Source organism: Heterocephalus glaber, unplaced genomic scaffold (assembly GCF_053883595.1).
Source record: "Heterocephalus glaber isolate CG9 unplaced genomic scaffold, H.glaber_assembly_v1.0 deba00000818, whole genome shotgun sequence".
Lineage (NCBI taxonomy): Eukaryota > Metazoa > Chordata > Mammalia > Rodentia > Bathyergidae > Heterocephalus > Heterocephalus glaber.
In genome coordinates this window covers 12,691,341-12,710,706 of record NW_028258164.1, presented here as the reverse complement: position 1 = coordinate 12,710,706, position 19,366 = coordinate 12,691,341, and the positions used below count along the sequence as shown (strand labels likewise).

General features: G+C 40.9%; 2 pseudogenes; both read left to right on the top strand.

The window, feature by feature from the left end:
* Nucleotides 1-5,984: 5,984 nt before the first annotated feature.
* LOC147828966 (SNRPN upstream reading frame protein pseudogene) lies at nt 5,985-6,230 on the top strand (annotated as a pseudogene).
* On the top strand, nt 6,195-7,085 carry LOC101698049 (small nuclear ribonucleoprotein-associated protein N pseudogene; annotated as a pseudogene).
* Nucleotides 7,086-19,366: the final 12,281 nt, after the last annotated feature.

Genomic DNA, 19,366 nt, shown 5'->3' with positions numbered 1-19,366 from the left:
TATGGTCTCATTCATTTTCTCTACCTTTTCTGATTATTGTGGCCTCCATGCACAGTGAAGATGATAGAGAATACCCAGTGCCTGGGAGACACCCTGTGTGACTGTTGTCTTAAAAGAAGGCCCATTATCACTCTGTAAACAATTAGAAAGTCCAAATCTGGGGATGATTTCTGAGACCAAAAACTTTACCACCTCTTGTGACTTTTCTCTTCTGCAAGGAAATGCCTCAGCCCAGTTTGTGAAAGTATCTACACAGACCAGTATGTATTGGAGCCCCTTACTTTTTGACATGTGAGTAAAATCGAGTTGCCAATCTTTTCCAGGGTATTTATCATGTCTCTGTATACCTGGAGGGCTGTGGTCTGGTTAAGAGGATTGTTCTTTTGACAGAGCTCACACGTCTTAACTCTCTGTTGTACTGTCTGAGAAAATCCCTTTCCTATGAATAACTTTAGGCCATCTGGTGGGTCTTGTCTCTTCCTAAGTGAAAGATTTGATATTAAGATTTAATAATCTTTCATTAACTAGCACCAGGAAGGAGCACTTTACCATAATCTAATTGTAACCATCCTGATGGAAGGAAATGACACCCATAGGAGAGAGCCCACTGGATTTCTGGCTGAGAATACTTGGGTCAAGTATAATCAAGGAACCCTTCTCAAATCAGGGACCCTGAAGGGGTTTTGCAGCTGCATCAGCCACTTGATTGCCTTAAGATACTGTGTCAACTCTTCTTTGGTGTCCTCCACAGTGAATAACCACCACTTTGGAGGGCATATAGACAGATGATAAAAGTTCACCTGTCTCCTCATGATACTTTATGGGTGATCCTTTGGCTCTCAGATAATTTCTTTCATTCCATATTGCTACGTGGGCATGTAATACTAGGAAAACATACTTTTTTTTTTTTTTGGTACCGGGGATTGAACTTGGGACCTTGCGCTTGTGAGGCAGGCAGCGGAACCACTGAGCTAAATCCCTGGCCTGGAAAACATACTTTGAATCAGTATAAATATTGACCTTTTTGTCCTTTACTGAATCATAAAGCCCTGGCCAGAGCTATTAGTTCTGCTAGCTGGGCACTAGTCCCAGGGACAAGTGAGGAACTTTTAAATGATGAAAAGTCATTACTGCATACTCTGCCTTCCTTGTCCCATTTTCCATGAAGGAACTACCATCACAAGAGAGGGTCAGTCAATGTCAGTAAGAGGAGTGTCTAATAAGTCTTTTCTGGCTGTATATGTATGGAGAATTATCTGTTCACAGTCATGTCTTTTAGCCTTAATTTCCTCCTTTCCTGGTAGAAAGGTGGCAGAGCTTAAGGAGGAACATGTCTTTATTTGAATGGCTGGTCTTTCTAGAAGTAGAGCTTGATATTAAAGAAGTCAGTTTTCTGATAGCCATAAACTCCCTTTGGAAGAAAGAAGTCCTGCCACATTGTGAGATGTATATACAATGAGATCTTTGCCCAAAGTCAGCTTGGATCCCTCCTCTACTAAGAGAGCTACAGCAGGCACAGCTCTAAGACACACAGGCCATCCCTTTGCTACAATGTCTAATTCATGACTCAGATACCCTACAGACTGTTCAGTGGGCCCTTTGTCCTTCATAAGCACTCCTGGAGCCATGCCCCAAATTTTATCAATCTACAGATTGAAACAATGTCCTGTCAGTAGGCCCGATGCTGGGGCATTGAGGAGCATTTGTTTAAGCTTTTGGAATGCATTTTGGGAATCAGGTTCCCAGGTTAAAATATGGCTCTCTGCACTTTGGGCTTCCTCTATAAGCTGATAGATGGGTTGTGCGATCTTACCATATCCTGGTATCCAAAGGTGACAAAAAACTGTAATTCTTAGTAATCTCCTTAGCTGTTTTAGGGTCTTGAGTTGTGGGAAGGAAAGTATTTTACCTCAAGGCTGCAAAGTTATGCCTTAGACCGAGAGACCTTATAACCTTAGTCTGCTAGAAAGTTTAGCAGGGCAAGGGTGCCTTGGCTAGCGATCTCTTCTGAGGGGGCATGTAACAGTATATCATCTATATATTGCAGGACTATGACTTGGGAAAATTCAGAACATGCCAAGTTGTGGGAAAGCACTTGCCCAAAAAGATGAGGACTGTCTCTGAACCCTTGAGGAAGCACTGTCCAAGTCAGTTGAGAGGCCTGGTTGTGAGGATTCTCAAAGGCAAGAAGAAACTAGGAATCTGTATGTAAAGCAATACAAAAGAAGGCATCTTTTATATCTAACATTGAAAAACAACTGGCATCTTCCAGAATTTGAAAAAGGAGAGTGTATGGGTTGGGTACTACTGGCCTCTTTTACCAATCTAAGGTCCTGTACCAACCTTCATTCCCTATTTGGTTTTTGAACTCCCAAGATTGGAGTATTGCAAGGGCTATTACAGACTTTAAGTAAACCTTGTGCCCTTAAGGCAGGGAAATGGGGAAAAAAATAAGAACCAAGATATATCACATAAAGGTACAAATTTCCAATGATGAATGTCATCATACTGTATACCTAAAATGTACCAATAAACTTAATGAAAAAACAAAACAACAGAACAAACCTTGTGTCCTTAAATTGTCAATTATAGGCAATAGTTCTCTTTTAACTTCAGGCCTTAGAGGGTATTGTCTCCAGTGAGTAAAAATAGTAGGATCTATGAGATGTATTTGCACTGGGGTAGCTCTTATTGCTCTACCTATTTTACCTTCAGTTGTCCATACTTTAGGATTTATTTCTGTCTACGAGGGGGAGATAGTATACCTGACCTGGGTGCATGTATATTATAGTATGTAAACAAGATAAGATATCTCTCCCCAGGAGGGGAACTGGACTTTCAGGCATAACTAAAAAGGAATGTGTCTTGGTTTTGGTTTTTTTTTGGTACCGGGGAGCGAACTCGGGACCTTGTGCTTGCAAGACAGGCACCAGAACCACTGAGCTAAATCCCCGGCCCTAAAAGGACTGTGTAAAACAAAAATTGTCCCAGTTACAGAGTCAGGGTTGTGAGAAATAGTGTTTCCTCTTCTCCAGGGACCCCTTTTACTGATGTATGATGGCTGGAAGGAAGGCCAGGGTTGAAAAGAAGGACGAGAGACATGTGCTAGTGTCCAGCAATGGGCTGGCTTCTTTTCCTTCTATAGTCACGATTCCCTGGGGCTCCTCTGTGGAGAGGATGGTCTGGACAGAAGGAGAAGGCAGAGAGTGCCTGGGGCCTTCAGTCTTGCTGAATTAACTGATAAGATGGGTCTGAGCTGTGGGGCCTCCACCTCAGGGAGCAGTTTGATTTCCAGTGGCCACCTTTGCAAACAGGGCATGGCTTAGGGGGCCTCTTGTCCTGACAGTTCTTATCACAGTCCCTCCTAAGGTGGCCTGGCTTTCTGCAGTGGTAGCAGATGAGTTTAGCTATCAAGCTCTTCTTGGAGCCCTGAGAATCAGACTTAGGGTCTATTCCTTTTAGGCCACAACTGCTTTCTCTTGGTCTGTTGTCTCCCCTTGGCTTCCTCCTGGTGTTGATTATAAAATACCGAGGAGGCAATTCTCCCTAAAGTATTAAGTGAGCTGAGCTATCTGAAGCAAAAGCCATCTCTTGTAGCCTTTTCCTAATTTCTGAGTCTGACTGGGTAATAAACTTGTCTTTAAGAATAATCTATCCTTCTACTGAATCAGGAGCTAGGGATGTATGTTTCATCAATGCTTCTTGTAAATGATCTAAGAAGCCAGAGAGGTTCTCATCTTACTCCTGATGAATAGTTGACAATTTAAAGTAATTGAAAGGCTTAGTTCTTATTCTTCTTAGACCTTCAAGATTATGTGTCTGAAGATGTCTCCTATTCCAATCTGCTGGCTGGTTGATAGGCCAATAGGGATCTTGTGTAGAGCCTTCTTGGGCTCTAGTAGGAACTGGCTGTTCCCCTGGCTGCCTGTCTTCTGATCTTTTAAAATTAACAATATGATATTCATCTTCAAATGTAATAGCAGCTTGTATTGCTGCTTGTCTCTCATTAGAAGTCAATGATTGATTTAAGAGTAGCATTATAACTTTCTAGTCTAGGTCTAGCAAGGTCTGAGCAGGTCCTCTAAAGACTTCAATGTACTTATGAGGGTCATCTGAAAACTTTCCTAGATCTTGTTTGATCTGTTTGAGGTAACTGAGAGAAAAGGACACATGGACATGGGTATGGCCGAATTTGCCATGTACCTACTGTGAGGGATATTGTCCTTGAGAAGCTTGAAGAAAATCAACTAAGGATGGATGTAGCCCTACAGAGGCTTCCATTATGGCTGGCTTAGAAGTCTCACCCTCAGGACCTAAAAGGAGAGACAGGGGAGCTCTCAGGCTCAGTAATGGTGGATGAGGCTTTAATTAAAGTTGTCTTGGAAACCTTGTCCTCAGGTTCACTAATAGTAGATGAGGCTTTGATTAAGGTTGCCTTGGAAACCTTGTCATCAGGGTCCAAAGGGTGTGGAAGACTAGCCTCTGTCTCAGTGATAGTAGATACATCTAATTGTGCCTTATGGGCCAGTGTCTTGTTTTCCTGTGGCTTGTATTTATTTTTTGGTTTTTTTGTTTTGTTTTTGGTACTGGGGACCGAACTCCAGTTCTTGCACTTTCAAGTCAGGTGGCGGAAGCACTGAGCTAAATCCCTAGCCTTGTGGCTTGTATTTATGTTTTGAACACAAATAAGGATTATTTTTAATGCAAAAGAAGTCTGAACATAATTCTGATCTTTTTCTCTCTTACAGTATGATTCTAGTTGTGAAATCGCATCATAATCAATACTTCCCTCAGCATTCCATTTTAGCTCTAGGGGTTAGACAGGCCATGCACAGGTGCAGAAAAATATTAAATTGCTCTTTCTCAATATGTTAGGGTGAAACATTTCCTCATGCTTAAGAATACATTCAGGGAGTAAGAGAATTTGACAATGAGTCTTGCATTTGAAATACAAGAGAAAGAATTGGCATCCCTTTAATTTTGACTTGATTTCTATATCTTCAAGGTATCCTCAGAGGTGACCTGCTCCAGAGCAGGTGGTTGCTATCTGGAGAGTAACCAGAAGATAGTTTGCATTGGATTATCCACTTTCACCAACTCACAACCTTATCTACCCCAGAAACTCATACTCCTAATTCTAGCAGGTGTTTCTAAAAGCACAAGCTACAATTGATCCCAGCTGTAACAGTCATGTTTAAAGAAGGAAGCATTGGTAACAAAACCAATAATCAAGAGATCTAAACAACTGCTTTCTAATGTTTTGAAAGAGAGCGAGGGCAAATTGAAAGTGATTGGGGCACAGCACTTCCTAGCCTGCAAAAGAAATTACCTTTAGAGATAGATAGAGTCAAGTTATCTACCTAATCACCTAGGCAACTTTCCTTAGCAGCAAGACAAGGCTAAGTTTTACTCAAAATCCACCCTAAAATTTCTGTCTCTGAAGCCCACAGGTTAAGCTTATACCCATTGCCTAGCAACCACAATTCACCTATTAGTAATGGTACATTTATCAGTTTCCTACACGCACATGAAAGAAGAGAAAGGCTGACTAAAATCTCTTTTTAAATTCTACTTAGCATACACAAGGCATAAGTGTAAATAAATCCCTAGCTGATTAGCTGCCCTCCTCTGTGAAAGGCAAACAGTTATTGCAAGCTGCCTCAGCTTGATTTCCTAGAGGGAGGGGCAGATTGGCTACAAGGTGGTTTAGCTAATCAAAGAGTTCTAAAGTTAACTCTCAGCAAATTGGAGAAAAACTTAGGGCGGTTTTCTAACTTATTAGCAGAGAGAAAATTCCAAACCTGTAGCTCAGCTCTTAATAGAGGCTCTAACTGAAGAAAGGGCTCTAACAGCATTGTCTCTTGTTACTCTGGGTTAGAGAATACCAGAAGATCACTGAGAAAGTTACCTTTCATCCCACTGAGACGTGTAGGTAGGAACGGTCAATAAGTGGAGATTTTGAGAGGCGGGGACGGGCGATGCCTGGGAACGAGCAGTGAGGAGCGAGTAGCGGCGCGATGGAGCGAGCCAGGGATCGCTTACACCTGGGAAGAACTACAGAGCAGCACGTGCCAGAGGTAGAAGTCCAAGTGAAACGTAGGACGGCCTCCTTGAGCAACCAAGAGTGTCAGTTGTACCCGAGGCGTTCTCAGCAACAGCAAGCTCCTGTGGTGGATTTCCAAGCAGAGCTGAGACAGGCGTTCTTAGCTGAGACCCCGAGAGGTCGTTAAAAAGTATTGGAACATGAAGACTCCACCTGCTGTCTGTGAAACTTGTGAACACCTTGCATTGTCTCTAGGAGAACCTACATCGTACCTTTATAGCTGTCCCCTAGGTATTAAGGAACCTGAAATTTTATCGTTGACGCTGGATTTGGTGGAACAGCAATCATGACTGTGGGCAAGAGCAGCAAGATGCTGCAGCACATTGACTACCGAATGCGATGCATCCTGCAAGACGGGCGGATCTTCATTGGCACCTTTAAAGCTTTTGACAAGCATATGAATTTGATCCTCTGTGATTGTGATGAGTTCAGGAAGATCAAGCCAAAGAATGCAAAACAGCCAGAACGTGAAGAAAAGCGGGTTTTGGGTTTGGTCTTGCTGCGTGGGGAGAACTTGGTATCCATGACTGTGGAAGGCCCACCACCTAAAGATACTGGCATTGCTCGGGTACCACTTGCTGGAGCTGCAGGAGGTCCCGGGGTTGGGAGGGCAGCTGGCAGAGGTGTCCAGCTGGTGTACCAATTCCCCAGGCTCCTGCTGGATTGGCAGGCCCTGTCCGAGGAGTTGGGGTCCATCCCAGCAGGTGATGACTCCGCAGGGAAGGGGTACTGTGGCAGCTGCTGTTGTTGCTGCAACTGCCAGCACTGCTGGAGCCCCAACCCAGTACCCGCCAGGAAGGGGGACTCCACCCCCTCCTGCAGGCAGAGCAACCCCACCTCCAGGCACTATGGCTCCTCCACCTGGTATGAGACCACCCATGGGCCCACCACTTGGGCTTCCTCCTGTTCGAGGGACACCAATAGGCATGCCTCCTCCAGGAATGAGACCCCCTCCACCAGGAATTAGAGGCCCACCTCCCCCAGGAATGCGTCCACCAAGACCCTGGGATACTGTTGATCTGTCCAGTTATTTTCCCCCCACAGTGCTTCTTGTGAAATTGTATAGGTTGTGAGGTTTTTCTCCCCTCTTTCTGCATTAATAATAGCTAATAATAAATGTATATAGCAACTAAAAAAATAAATAAGTGGAGATTTTTAGGCTGGTTACCAAGTCGGGTTGTCATTGAGGGACTTCCATTGAGGGACTTTGTGGTATCTGCCAGAGAGTCGCTCTGGCCATGATCCCTTAGCTGTCCTCTCAGCTTTCACTGGTTTCATGCAACCAGAGATTTGTCTCCAGACAGGAATCCAGCTGCCTGTTTGGTCAACATTCCATTGGCTTCAATGGGGATTAACCAGAAGGTGCTGGAGAAATCTGTCCTCTGCTTTCATAGTGGCAGCCGCTCTAAGAGCATTTAACTAGCATTTGTTAGAGTTCTGTAAGGGACAGATAAAAGCCTGAGCTGTCTTCATTTAAGATGACTTGCCTCTCTTTAGCATTAACAAATGTTCATTTTCTATGGGCTCAACTTAAAGATTTTTAGGAGGAAAAGTTTGGGACACTTTAGGGTTGCTTTCTCTCTAATCTTACATTAGAGTGGCATGGAAAGATCAGAAATGGGATCAGAAAAAGGAAGTCTTTTCTCATGTTCACAGTAATTTATTGAGACAACTTGCTCATGAGTCGTCACCTTCAGCCTGGAAAAGCAAGAATGGGGACTCTCAGGAGCTAAGATTGCCTCCTTACCAGCAGAAAATCAGACCAGAAAACAAACTGAGGCAAAACAGATTTGATATTCCCTCTAGGGAATGTAGAGGAGCGATCAAGGCCAGTTTGTCTCAGTGAAACCTATCCCTCCAGTCTTAAGAATGGCTGCCAGCCTATTGCCTTTTAACAGGCAGATGGGGTCATTTATTAATAGGCATGTATATTTCCTAAATATGAACTAGATTTCATAAAAAGACCCATTTTATAACATTTCATATCAAAGTCCACTAGGGGATGTTCTAACATTACTTTTCCCTAGCACTGCTGCCTGAGATAAGATAAAGCACAACAGCTGAACAAGTCAAACAAGGAACACTAGTAAGTTCAACTAAGTCAAAATACAGAATGTATAAAACAGGAATAAAATGTTCCATTAAAGAAACATCATAATCTTCCCATGTTCTCAACTTAAATTTACCATCATTTTAACAAAAGATAATGCATAAAAGAGAAACAAGGCATAACAATTCAGGGCATAAGCAATTGATAAATAAGGATGATAATTTTTGATTACCTAAGTGAGTCACAATCAAGAATCTATGAAACAGGGACAGGGATTTAGATTTAGCTCAGTGGCACTGTGCCTGCCTTGCAAGCACAAGGTCATGAGTTCAATCCCTGGTACAAAAAAAAGAATCTATGAAACAAAACCAAACCCTTCCTTCTAATTATTTCTGTGGGGCCCCCAAAATGATCTAGGGATGACACAGGGTAAAAAGATGTCACTCCCAACCTGCTAGATGGCTGATACACCGAGTTTGTGTTCTCTACAATCAAAGAATAAATTCTAGGAACAACAGAGGTTAAAAGCAGGAAATACTTATTGAGGGACAGACAGCTCCTGCCTGAGAGGGACAGGAGGGGACCCAGAAAGTGCCCATGAGCCCACTTCTTAAAGAAGTTTTATAAAATCACAAGGTGGGTACAAAATCACAAGATGGGTAGAAAGTGGGGCAAAACTATGATCAACCAATAAGATTACAAGTATAGTCACTTAGGTAATATTGATCCAATGGGGAAGCAAGTCATGTAGCAAGTGTACATGGAAAGAACAAGGATCTTTCCCGGAAGGGATGGGTCAGGAGGTCTTGGTCCCCTACCCAATGTGACTGATGCCTATTTAGAATATCAATCATTATCACTTATCCCTTGGGGAAGTATGTAGGTATAGTCATTCCATCTTTATCTTGAGGCCTGGCCTTTATATTTAATGAATGTGTCTCTTCCTCCAGCCACAGTTGTAATGTGTTCTTATCTTCTTCACTAACCTCTTTGAGGGCCTAGCCCTGTCTGATTGCCTATAATATTTTTAACTAACTTAACTGTCTATAATACTATCACATCCCTCTAAGGTCCTGAGCACAAGTGGACTGGCTACTTGAATGTGGAGAAGAGGAAGAGGTAAAAAGAAGGTGTGTGTGTGTGTGAGGGGGCAGGGATGGATGGGGTGGGGGGATGGTGGAAGCTATTTTATACAAGGCACAATAGGATATGTTAGGAGATGAACAAGCACTGTATCTACAGGTTCAAATGATATCAAGAGGGCTCTTTGGTTGCACATTAAAAAATGAGCATTGGTTAACTTCAATCTGGAAAAAATGATATTTCTATTGAAAGGATTCTCGATAGCTCACTGACTAAATAAAAAGAGCCTCCTTTACAAAGTAGTCTGCCTCAGGCATTTTGTTATAGTAACAAAAATGTACTAATATGCTGATTCACCCCAGTTTTAGTTCCATGTCCTAGGGATCCACAACATAAAATAATTCTGCCTATCAGAACTCAACTCTGGCCAGCATGCTACTCTGAGTTGTTCTTACACTAGCTCTTGGATCTCATATCTGACCAGAGCAAGGGTTGATATATCACACAGATCTCTTGAAATAGCAAATGACCTGGGATTATGACAATTGAGAAAATTATTAAAATTGTGCTAATCACAAATTTGTCCATGAAGAGCAGAGAATATGAGAAAGAAAGAAAATGAAGGAAGTGGGAGATAAAATAACAAACTGGAAAAGGAATCTAGGTTGGCCTCCTACAGGCAGGAGCTTTCTCTAGGCATACGTTCAAGAGAAGCTTCTGTGTCTTAGAAGGCAGGTAAAGGGCAGCCTGCAATAAAAGCTTGAAATGGAGATGTGACCTTCTGATGTCCCACACTTCCCTATTGGAATTGTCCCCCCGCCAACCTATTTCAAAGGATAATTCTAGCTACAAATCCATGTGCATGGCAATTTAGTCTTTTTTCCCTTTATGTCCTTTAGTGAGTTTTTCCTTAACATTTCTTGATGAAGTTTGAAACATACAGCAAAGTAGAAATAATTTAACAACATCCACATATCTACTACCTAGACAATGAAATTGAGAGTTTATTATACTTGCTTTATTCCATATCTTCCATCTCTCCATCCACCAACCCATCTTATTATTTCTTTTTGGAGGGGCACATTTTAAAGTATATTGCCTCCGCCCTAAATACCTTGACATGAATATTATTAACTAGAGTTTAGTATTTTTTTGTGGTTCTTTTATTTGTTTCTTGAGATAAAAATATGAAACAATTGTTTAAGTATATTTTGCCATGAATTTTGATAAATGCACCCATGTGTGTAATTCAAACCCTTACCAAAGTATAGAACATCACCTGGAAATAGGAAGTTCCCCTCCTGCCTCCTTCCAGTTAATCCCTCTTATCCTCAACCCCTCCTGTTATCTACTTCAGGCAGTTGCTGTTGACTTTCCACTACAGATTAGTTTTATCTGTTGTAGAAGTTTCATATAATTAGAACCATAGAGTGTACACTCCTTTTTGTCTAGTTTTCTTTGCTCAGCATTACATCTGTGATATTCATCTATGGTCATGGGTACACATCTTATTGTCCAGCATTCCATCTTATGGATTATTATTATTATTGTTTTGCAGTACTGGGGTTTGAACTCAGGACCTTGTACTTGCAAGGCAGGCATGGTGCCACCGAGCTAAATCCCTGGCCCCCATCTTATGGATATATTATACTTTGTTTAGTCAACCTTTTAACAGATGCTTGGTCTTTTTCCAGTTTTTAATGTTGCTTTGGACATAATTGTACAAGTCTTTAGTGGACAAGTTTTCATTTCTCTAGGAGTAGAAACCACAGCACTTCAAAAGTAATTTACTTTAGCAGAGGTGTGGTAGATGGTGGAATCATTACAGCTCAAAATGCTCATGCCTCTAACCCTCCATTTATTCTTTTCTCCCTGTGGTGGATTAACTAATGGTCAACTTGGAACGCCCATCTGAGCGGAATCAGCGTGGTTCTGGGCATAGAAGACCCACCTGAGGACTATTGTCAAAGGCATAAGGGAAGAACTGGAGGGGAAGAGTGTTTGCTGTTAATTTTCTTGGAGAAGCTTGCTGCAGCTGGTTTTCCTGATGTGAACTTGGCTGTTCTCGTCGTTGCCATTGTTGCTCGGGTCCTCACTGTCCTTGGGGATGGCTGCTGTTCTTGTCAGGGGACTCTGATCTTTACCTTGAGTGTTGCTTCCTGGCTCCAGTGTAGATTTCCTTAGCCTGGTGGCACAAATCCTTCACCCCACTGGTGCAGGCTTTGCAGGCTTTCTAGCTTCCACCACTGGCTTTTGGGCCTTCCTGGGCAGATCCTCCATAGGGACTTGCATGAGACATTGCCATGGGCTCTATGCCTCTGGTTGGACTCGTGAAGGACACTGCCTTGGGCTCTAAGCCTTTTGCCTGATTTGTGCGGGACATTGCTGTGGGATCCAGGCCCTCGGCTGGATTCTTTGGGTCTCTAGTGTGTGGACAGATCTCTTAAACTCCTCTGGATTTGACTTTTTGGGTGACTATTATAAAATAATCCCATAAATTATGTGTCCTGTATTAAATCTAGTCCCTTGCAAACCCTGACTACACTTCTTTTCTCTATTTTCTTCTTTGTGCTGCCTTGTTTTTTCTATAAGCCACTCACTCTTTCTCCTCTTGCCTCTCCTGACAGGGTGTAATGTTTTATGACCATTTCTTCACTGTTCTAAAGATCTCTCCTGAGAAAAGCAGCATAGTGTTGCTGCTGAAAAGCCCTTCATTCTTGGGTGACATTCAAGATGTGCCTCAGCTATCTTGTAGCAGGGAATGCCATTATGCTCCTCCGGGCCTCTGACTCATTAACTGTTTCTCCAGTGAGATTACAAGAGTTGCCCTGAAGCTGCTTTTCTGTCATCCTGTGAACTTGTGACTTCTTTCTGTAAGACAAAACTTTGCCAGAGAACCAAGAGACACAGAGGCTGGAAGATGAGGATGTTGGGGTAGAGATGGAGAGAGCAAAAGAGAAAAGCAAATAAATGTCATTCTTGCTGCTTGGCCAGTTAAACAGTGACATGTCCTCTGCAACCAGCCCAGTCCCATCTGTGGCTCTGTTTTTTCCTCAGTCTTTTTTTTTTTTGTACCAGGGGTTGAACTCAGGACCTTGCACTTATGAGTCAGGCGCCAGAACCACTGAGCTAAATCCCAGGCCCTTTTTCCTCACTCTTAATTTCATGTTTAGCCCTGCCCCTGCCTCATCCTTTGCTGCTGTGATCCCATCTTCTCTGGGCCCCAACAAATGTACATTGGTTCTAGCCTCCAGGGATGCTTAATTAACCTTTCAAGACAGCTTTGTAAACCAATCTATGTCAGCAAATCAGTAAGAATACCAAAAGAGGTCCCTTCTTGCTCAGGTAAATATGTGCCATTTATAAAGGCTTTGTGGATGTATTGCACTCATTTTAAAAATATAATTCAGACAAAGAACACTGATAGTAGGAAACTGAGGTCCAAGAAGCAAAGATAATCCACATCATGGTTGAAGAATTACTCTTGAGGACAGGGAGCTGTATCCTTTAGATCTTCTTCATTCTACACAGATTCCAAGACTATATGACCCAAACTTTATTGTACAATGTCAGCTCCAGAAATTTTATGAAGCTGCTCTCATAGTACCCTCATACTGGTCAGAACACATGTCCCAATTTTTGGCTTAGAAAACACAGCCCCTGGACACATTGATGGGATCATTTTCAGTATGTGTGTTCTCTTGATGCTTTGGGTATTTCCGACCCTAAAATAATTAGTATGGATGTCACTTCAAAAAGGAAATATTTCAACAGTCTGGCTTGCCATGCCCACCTGTAACCAGCAAGACAGTGAGAACCCCTTGGCATGCCCACCAGCAAGCTGCTTAGCTGCGTGGGTGCCTGTAACCCCCCCCCCGCACCCCCCCCACCAGTTGGCTGTGGCACTACCTGGTTCCACACTGCAGAGGCACAGGGGGGCGTAAAGGCCATTGTCCTGAGTGGCAGAAGTGAACAACAGATAGAGGCCCTCTCTCAGGCTACTTGATGAAAACTGAAGCCCATTGGAAAAGGGAAGAGAATCTTTGCAATAAAGGCACACCAGACCACTGTACTTGGTAAGTTGGAGGGATCATCACCTCCCATCAGAACCTGGACTATCTTCAAGGGAAGGGCAGCTGGAACCTGCAGTAGAGCCTGGCAGAGTTCAATCCCGTAGGAGGACAGGGAGCTCAATTTGGGACTTATAGCCAGAAATCTGCCTGAATTTCACGGGTCTGAGATTGGCTTGCTAAGACTCATTGACTTATAACTGCACACTGCTGCCCACTTTGTCTATTGTGACAGCAGAGACATACACTGAAGAAGGCCCTTCATTTTTATCTTTTATTTGTTATTTTCAAAACTACCACTTTTTTTTGCTCTTATTTTTAATTTTTTTCTTCTTTTTCTATGCTTTTAAAATTTTTATTTTTCTCTTTTTCTCTTTTCTTTCTCTCTCTCTCTCCCTTGCTGCCCCACATTGTTCTTCATCTCCCTTTGTGTTCCTGTTCTGGCCCTAATTCATATTTCTTCTTTATTTTTCTTTCTCTTGCCTGTATCCTCTGGCTTCACTGCTAACCTTCCCCTATCCTTCTTGTACCTACCTGTCCCTCCCTCCTCAACTCCTTCTAACTCCCCATCACGAAGGGTAAAGTTGCTATATTGAAGAGTTTATTCACTATAAACATATGTTGAGTTGGTTCTCAATTTTGATTTAATTCACACAGTTAAAGTTGATAGATTAATAACTACCACAAATTGTCATTTTCTAAGATGTACTTGATGCTATGGTGTTGCTGATTGTATCACTTGGGCTAAGATGCTGTGATTGATCTAATCAGTTGTCCTTCCCAGTATAATGAAAATGAGATAGCCTCAGAGCCATTAGAGACTCAAAACTTAAAGACCAGCTATATCTGGAAGATACCTGTAAGAAGCAATCATTCCATAAGCATTCTAACTACAAGCGACAAAGATACTTACAATAAGCAACTTCAGAGTATCAACCCAGGAATTAAACCAAGGACAATACCAAAAACAAAAAAGAGAAGACATTTAAGCAAGGCACAAACTCAGACTTCTACCCCACAAAAGGCAAATTCTGGGGGAAATGAGGTGGAAAAGTCTGATAATCAACCACCTGGACACCCTGAACTGATAGCACAGGAAGTAACAAAACAGATGAATGAGGCTCTAGAAAAATTCAAAGCAGAAATAATCACCCAGATAACTACAGAGATGGTGAGCAGAGTGAAAGACATGATTAGAGGCTCTAGAACAGAAACAGATAAAAAAATAGATGAGCTCAGAAACATGCTGGAAGCCAGTAATGGCCAGCATAAGAAAGAAATGGAAACCATGATCGCCCAGCACAAGAAAGAAATGGAATACAAGAAACAGATTCAAACAGATATCCAGGAGATTAAAAATTCCATTGAAAGTATGCACAGCAGATTAAGGGAATGTGAAGATAGAATATCAGATATAGAAGACAGGATTGCTTATAATGACCATAAAAACAGAGATTTCTTCAAAATAGTAAGGGACCATGAGAAATCAAGCCAGCATCTGCTAGATGATGCAAAGAAGAATAACATAAGACTGATAGTCCATGAGAAAACAGGAGAAAGTACAATTGACATAAAAAAACTGTTCACAGAAATAATAGTAGAAAACTTCTGAGACAGAGGTAGAGAATAGGACATACAAATAAGAGAGGCACATAGAACTCTAGCTAGCCATGACCAAAAAAATTCTAAACCTAGACATGTAACAGTCAAGATCCCAGAAACTCAACAGAAGAACGAAATTCTACAAGCAGTTAGAGAAAAGAAACAAATCACCTAAAAAGAAAAGCCCATCAGAATCACAGCAGACTTCTCAACATAAATCCTCAAGTTGAGGAGAGCCTGGAGTGAAGTATTTCTAGCCCTAAAAGAAAATAACTTCCAACCTAGACTGTTGTATCCTGAAAAATTATCTTTCAAAATCGATGGGGAAATTAGATACTTCTAGACAAAGAACACTTGAGAAATTTCATGAACACCAAACCAGCATTCCAAACAATTCTAAACAATATCCTAGAAAAAGACAATGAAGGTCACAACTCCGTGAGGCTCAACAGAGAGAAGCCACCAGGCAAGGTAAGAAACTAAAGGGAAAGGGGGAAAATTAAGAAATCAAAGAGCCAACAAAAGTAAAGCATCATGACAAGGATGAGTCAATATCTATCAATTATAACCATCAATGTTAATGGCCTCAATTCACCAATAAAAAGAAATAGACTGGTAGAATGGATTAAGAAGCAAAATCCAGCAATATGCTCTATACAAGAAACACACCTAACTCAAAAAGAAATTCATAGACTGAAAGTAAAATGATGTAAAACAGTTCTTCATGCATTGGGAACCCAGAAAAAAGCAGGGGTAGTAATATTATTTGCAGACAAAGTAGATTTCAAACCAAAACTAATTAAGAGAGACAAAATGGTCACTACATCCTTGTGAAAGGAACAACCCAAGAGGAAGAGGTGACAATCATAAATATATATGCACCAAATACAAATGCTCCCAACTATACAAAACAAATATTAATGGACATGAAAAACCAAATAAGCACTAATACAATTGTAGTGGGGAACCTCAATACCCCACTATCACAAATAGGCAGATCATCTAGACAAAAAATTAACAATGAAATTCTAGAACTGAACCAAGCTATTGAACAAATGGACTTAATAGATGTTTACAGAGTGTTCCACCCCACAAAATCAGAATATACATTCTTTTCAGCTGCCCACGGGTCATTCTCCAAAATAGACCACATGCTAGCTCATAGGACATGTCTAAGTAAATGTAAAAGAACTGAAGTTACCCCCTGTATATTATCAGACCATAGTGCAATAAAATTGCACTATGAATAAAATTGCACTATGATCTGATCAATAACATAAGAAACTGGAAAACCCCCACAAACACATGGAAATTGAATAACACCCACCTGAACAACCAATGGGTCACAGAGGAAATTAAAGAAGAAATTAGACAGTTTCTACAAGTAAATGATAATGCCAGTACAACATACAGGAATCTATGGGACACAATGAAAGCAGTTCTACGCAGCAAATTCATAGCAGTGAATGCCCATATTAGGAAAACAGAGAGAGCTCAAATAAATAACCTAATACAGAACCTCAAGCTCCTAGAAAAAGAAGAGCATAACAAACCCAAAGCTTGTACAAAAGAGGAAATTATAAAGATTAGAGCAGAAATCAATGGAATGGAAACTAAGAGAATGATACAAAAAAATCAATGAATCAAAGAGTTGGTTTTTTGAAAGAATAAATAAAATCGATAAACCTTTAGCCAACCTTATCAAAAAAAGGAAAGAAAAGGCTCAAATCCATGCAATTAAGAAAGAAAAAGGTGAAGTCACAACAGACCCAGCAGAAATCCAGAGGATCATCAATACCTACTTCGAGAATCTATACTCTAATAAAATGGAAAACACAGAAGAAATGGACAGATTCCTAGATGCATACAAATTGCCAAAGTTAAATGAAGAAGATATAGAAATTCTAAACTCCCCAATTACAATGAGTGAAATTGAAAATGTAATAAAAAATTTACCAACAAAGAAAAGTCCAGGTCCTGATGGCTTCACTGCTGAATTCTACAAGACATTTAAAGAACTCTTTACACTCATCAAGAAAATTGAAAGGGAAGCAATACTTCCAAATTCATTCCTGGAAGCAAGTGTTACTTTGATTCCAAAACCAGGGAAAGACTCAACCCAAAAAGAGAACTACAGGCCAATCTCCCTAATGAACATAGATGCAAAAACTCCTCAACAAGATACTGGCAAACAGAATACAGAGGGTCATCAAGAAGATCATACACCCTCACCAAGTCGGATTTATACCAGGGATGTAAGGATGGTTCAACATACGTAAATCAATAAATGTAATACACTATATTAACAGAGCCAAGGACAAAAACCATATGATCATCTCAATAGATACAGAAAAAGCATTCAACAAAATCCAATACCCATTCATGATAAAAACCCTACAGAAAATTGGAATAGAAGGTCTTTATCGCAACCTGATTAAGGACATCTATGAAAAACCAATAGCCAACATCATACTAAATGGTCAAAAACTGAAAACTTTCACACTAAAATCAGGAACAAGACAAGGATGTCCACCGTCACCACTCCTGTTCAATATAGTTCTGGAAACATTAGCCACAGCAATTAGAAAAGAGAAAGAAATAAAAGGAATAAAGATAGGAAAGGAAGAAGTTAAACTGTCATTGTTTGCTGACAATATGATACTTTACATAGAAGACCCAAAAAACTCAGCCAAAAGACTTCTAGACTTAATTGACAGATTCAGTAGAGTAGCTGGATACAAGGTCAACACTCAAAAAACAGTAGCCTCCTTATACACAAATAACTGACTCACTGGGAAATTAGAGAAACAATTCCTTTTACAATAGCATCCAAGAAAATGAAATATCTAGGAATCAATCTAACAAAGGAAGCAAAAGACTGCTACACTGAAAACTACAGCACTCTGAAAAAAGAGATTGAAGAGGATATAAGAAAATGGAAAGACATCACTTGTTCCTGGGTAGGAAGAGCCAGTATAGTCAAAATGGCCATATTTCCAAAACTACTATATAGATTTAATGGAATCCCAATTGTAATTCCAACAATATACTTCACAGAACTAGAGAAAACAATCCAAAAATTCATTTGGAATCAGAAGAGACCTAGAATAGCAAAAGCAATTCTAAGCAACAGAGACATGGCAGGGTGTATCACAATCCCCAACTTGAAACTATACTACAAAGCTACTGTGATAAAAACAGCACGGTACTGGCAAACAACAACAACAACAACAACAACAAAGAGACCTGAGGATCAGTGGAATAGATTAGAAGATGCAGAAACAACTCCAGACATACTCAGCCACCTCATCTTTGACAAAGAAGCCAACCTCCCTCACTGGAGTAAAGATAGCCTATTTAATAAATGGTGTTGGAAAAACTGGATTTCAACCTGCCAAAGATTAAAACTAGACCCATATCTATCACCATGCACTAAACTAAGATCAAAGTGGACTAAAGATCTAAATATTAAAACAGAAACACTAACCTTGCTGGAAGATAAGTTAGGTAGAACTCTTGAAGATATTGGCATAGGAAAAGACTTTATGAACCAAACCTCAGTAGCACAGGAACTAGCACAAAGAATCAACAACTGGGATCTCATCTTATTAAAAAGCTTCTGCACTGCAAGAGAAACCACCACCAGAGCTAAGAGACAACCTACAATGTGGGAAAAAATTTTTAGCAGCTGTACCTTAGACAAAGGACTACTATCTAGAATATATAAAGAACTTAAAAACAATCAGACCCCCCCCCAAATTCAAAGACCCAATTCATAAATGAACAGACATTTCTCAGACAAAGAAGTAAAAGCAGCAAATAAATATATGAAAAATTGTTCAGCATCACTGGTCATTTGAGAGATGCAGATGAAAACAACGCTGAGATTCCACCTCACCCCAGAAAGAATGGCTGCTATCAAGAAGTCAACCAACAACAAATGATGGCAGGAGTGTAGGGAGAAAGGAACCCTTCTCCATAGTTGGTGGGAGTACAGACTGGTGCAACCGCTGTGGAAATCAGTATGGAGATACCTCAAAGAACTAGGGCTAGAGGTCCCATTTGACCCAGCTACTCCCCTGCTGGGTATCTTCCCCAAAGAATTAAAAGAATCATACCACAGTGATATATGTGCACCCATGTTCATAGCAACGCAGTTCATAATAGCTAAAGCTTGGAAACAGCCCTAGTGCCCATCAACTGGAAACTGGATAAAGAAGATGTGGTTTTTCTATAAAATGGAGTACTACTCAGCCATAAAGAATGAGAAACTAGGCCTGGGGACTTAGCTCAGTTGTTTTGCCGCCTCTGCCCAAGTGCAAGGACCCAAGTTTGATCCCCGTACCAAAAAAAAAAAAGGAGAAACTAGAGACATTTATAGCTAAATGGATGCACATTGAGGCCATACTCTTAAGTGAAATAAATAGGACACACATGTGTAAATACTGAATAGTTTCT